The sequence below is a fragment of the Brassica oleracea genome, chromosome C9, assembly GCF_000695525.1.
Source record: "Brassica oleracea var. oleracea cultivar TO1000 chromosome C9, BOL, whole genome shotgun sequence".
Taxonomy (NCBI): Eukaryota; Viridiplantae; Streptophyta; class Magnoliopsida; order Brassicales; family Brassicaceae; genus Brassica; species Brassica oleracea.
In genome coordinates this window covers 34,896,250-34,900,506 of record NC_027756.1, presented here as the reverse complement: position 1 = coordinate 34,900,506, position 4,257 = coordinate 34,896,250, and the positions used below count along the sequence as shown (strand labels likewise).

The window sequence follows — 4,257 nt, the reverse complement described above, 5'->3', positions numbered from 1 at the left end:
TTAAAATTATATTTTCTCCCGCCAAAATCGTGAAACTATATTTTCTTGCTAAAATGGTAAAATTATGTTTTCTCCAAAACCGTATTTCCCGCCAAAACTATAAAACTATATGTTTTCTTCTCAAAATCATGCAAACATATGTTTGGAAGGCCTATAGATACATATTGTCCATGTGATTTTTGTCCAGAGCACGTCCATAATCTGTTCAAAATGAATTGGACAGGGCTAGTCCACCGAAGGCCTGACCAGTTCCACTACTTCTTTTCTGCATTATCCCGAAAATATTTTCGTATGCGTCTATCCTGGCAACACTTTTATTTATCAAATCAATAATTTAGTATTTTGGAATGACATGCTTCACCTCTTTACAGAAGACCTGCTAGTCTTTCTTTATATCTTTATTTATATAGTCAAATATGATTGGCTTCTTAGTGTTTTCTTTTTTGACCTTTTCTTAGTCTTTATTGGTCTTTCTGAAAGCTAAGTTTTTTTAATTTGGAAATGTTAATCTAGAAATTGATTTAAGAAGAACGCGTATATCAAAAGTTATACTAGTTTTTCTTTTTTAATTTCTTGTTGTCAGAAAAAAGGTCTAAAGGTTTCTTTTAAATTATGTGTTAAGATTGCGTATATAAACAAATGTCCAGTTTTCAACATTGAGTTGTTGGTATGAGAATACAGAAAAAGTAGTAGCCCACAAACAGAAACTCGAATAGATCAAAACCTAGAGGAGACGCGGAGTCAACAACATACATATTTGAATATGATGAGATACCAAAACCTAATGGTAGGAGATGGCCTCTCCGATCATCATCGCTACACATATGCTTGCAATGAACTGATCTCCATGATAGATCTTGGTTACTCTCGTTTACCCAAAGATGTCAAAGCCTTCATCTTCCAAGATTGTCTCTCCGCTTTTCGTCTTCTTCCCGAGTAAGTTTTTCTCATGGCTTGTAAATAGCAAAGTTAGAAACTTTCAGCCAACCCTCAAGTGGAGGATTGAGTCTAATGGTAACTGAATCGTTGAGATTAGCTTAGATTCTTTGGTTATTTTCATACACAATTTGTAAAAAGACATGTTTTGTTTAAATGGGTAGAATGTTTTATCTTTCGTGAATATATATAAATACAAATACTTTAACAACTTTTCTTTGTGCTGCACGATGGTTCAATCTTATGGTTCCTCTATATGTTGCTGGAGAAATCTTGAAAATAAAACCAAAGTTGGGAACTTTGTTTGGTTCTAGCAGCCAATCATTAAGCAGAGGATTAAGACTAGTGTGTGTTGGGGTTTGGTTCTTCAAATGACTTCACCGATTCTTTTGCATTTTTTTCAGAATGATTTTTTTTGTTAAAGATGCCAAATGTTCTGTTTTCTTGAATATAAATGCGATAATGTAAACGTAAAAGGCAAGTTTTTAACCTTTAATGTGATGATACTCATCAAGAGCAGCTTATTTGTATTAGCACAAATACCTTTGATTCTTAGTCGACGTCGATGTTTTATGAAATCTATGTTTCATCTGCAATGTGTCAGTCTATGATTGATCCACCTTTTCTGATATTTTAAATTTGATTACAGTAATTAGTTATATTAATATAAAATGTTTGAGAGATTCTAGTAATTATTTTGCCGATGTGTTGCTCAACAGTTTCAGTTTCTATATTTATATATGTTTTTCTCATTTAGGATGAACACAACAGCTGCTGTTTCAGCCGCTAACCTTCTTGTGAAGAGCGTGAAATCAGCATTTCCAAAACAGAAGAAGAACTTAGCCATTGTACAATTTAAGCAAGCCCTTAAGAGACGAACTAAGAGCCATGAGGAAAATATAGGTATGTTTTCTAGTTATCTTTCTGGGAATCTCCTCTTTAATAGCGCTCCAACGAGTAGTTTGCCTATTGGCCCTAAAACTCTTGGATTCGGATCTGACCATGTTAAATTTGTCTTAGTAGAATAATTAATTTAACATTGTCTGGGTATATGGAGTTGTATGGGCTTAAAAAAAAGTTGTATGGGCTTTCGGATCTAGAACCTCTTAGTCATTTAAAGAAAAATGCCCGAGATAATCTTTTTTTTTCAGATACACCTTCACTACCACAAGATGTCCTTGTTCACATTTTCAGTCTCCTTGATGTATCATCCTTAATTTCCTCATCTCAAGTCTCTCGGTACTACTACTTTGTCCTGTAGTATATTTGCACGTTGCAGATTCTTTTGCTTGCTTTGTTCTTCTTCTTCTTCTTACTTATATGTGATGTTTGTAGCTCATGGAACCTAGCAACGCATGAAGGCTCTCTGTGGCGATCACTTTTTAATCTTCACTTCAGTCACGACGTCTTGACTCATATTCATCCCGGTTTTGACTGGAGAGAAGCCTTTAAGCAGGGCCGGCTCAAAGAAAATGTGGGTCCTTGGGCAAAGTGATTTTCAAATTTTTTGTTTTATATATATTTTGGATAATTTGAAAAAATTGGCCCCTTTTTAATACTAATTACTCTAAAAAATAGTTGGGCCCTGGGCCCACGCCCTATTGCACTGCCTCCTAAGCCGGCCCTGCCTTTAAGAGCATCTCCAATGGTGGATTCACCATTGGAGTCCTTAGGAGTAGTATATTTTTTTTTCAAATCCCACAACCGATCCCTACACAAGAACATAAAGAAGAAGAAACCTAATAAAAATCACAAATCGTTGTAGAAAGACATCGATTTACCTTGATGGCTCGAGGAAATCGAATCGCATAAACCGTCGCCTTTCCTCCTTTTTTTTTTCTCTTTTTCGCGAATGATTTCATTTTTGTTTCCTCGTGCACGTTTACCCTTCGACCGGTCCAATACGAAGCTGCCACGTCCCTACGGATTCGATCCGTTAAGTCCTTTTCTACGGACTGTTCCTTCCCAGTATTACACTCTTTTATTAATTTTTTATTCTAATGCTGCAGTTAAGGATTCATATAAACCCTGGGTTGTGGATGCTCTAAGAACGAATGCATTGGTACGGGCTTCTTTTGTGCATGGTTTTATCTTCTTTCTTTCGTATATTACTGCTTTAAATTTGTAAAGTATTCATTTGGTTTGCGTAACCTTGCAGTGTATAATTTATCAAAGAAGTTAAGATCTGGTCGCGGATATTGCAGTTACTGTGACACCCTTGTTTGGCATGACAACTTTAGATGTCCGAAGAAACAATGTCAGTTTGAATCAGGCAAGGAGTACTGGACCGCATTTTAACTCACCAGGTATAAGCTTTTTCCTCATTTAAAACTTTGTTACTTCTCTTTGTCTGTTTTTTGTTACTTGTAGGACAAATTATCTTATATGCTTTTGGTGGTTTTGTTTCTTAACAGGTTGTTAACTATTTACTGGGGATAACTAGCTCGTCTGATGAAAGTAATTTGGACGAAACTGATTCAGTGGAAAGTGGTTCGGTTGAGAGTGACTCGGTCGAAAGTGATTCGGACGATGAGGACGTTCCTGGACTATGGGCTAATCCTAAGAAACACACAGAAAGGATTCCTACTCTATAGTTTCACAGCTTAACCCAATATGACATGGTTAGGGGCTGGCTGAGCAAAAAAACCTTTAATAAATGAGAGGATTCCTTTATGTGTGTGAACTTTCTTACTCGTATGCACATTCAGAGTTATCAACTCAGTACAGAACAGCAAACGTCTCTTGCTTGTGCTTGTTGCGCTCATGGGCCTATCTGTTTATATCAATATTTTGGGTGAATTATGTATAATTTCTACAAAATTAACTCTATTGATACTCTTTCCATTTAAACTTATACTAGGTGACCGGTCCGCACCCTGTGCGGGCATAAGAACATGATCGGTGCGCACCCTGTGTTCTCTCTCGGCCCGTACCTCACGAGAGGGAATACAGTAACGTCAGTATGAAGAGGCAGATATTGTGTGTATGTATAATTGCAACGTCACAAAATATTTTGTGTGTTTACGAAGATACTTTCATTCAAAAAATGGAATAAATAGTGTATAGTTTTAGAAGTAACAGATTTTATATTATCATTAATTAGAATTGTATTGTATATGTTTCGTAATTCTTTATTTTAGGTGAATAATATTATTTTTCCATAAATAATAAACAAACATTTATGTAGACATATTAAAAGAAAATATAATAAAAATCAAAATATTATCCATAAATAATATAAATTATGAAGTACATTTCTCGATAAAAAAACAAATTCAATTAGAAACTTGCAAAAAATTAAATAAATTTTGTAAGCAATTT

The 4,257-nt window shown here is 35.0% G+C and overlaps 1 pseudogene; it reads left to right on the top strand.

The window, feature by feature from the left end:
• The first annotated feature begins 571 nt into the window (after window positions 1-571).
• Window positions 572-3,905, top strand: LOC106316073 (annotated as a pseudogene).
• Window positions 3,906-4,257: the final 352 nt, after the last annotated feature.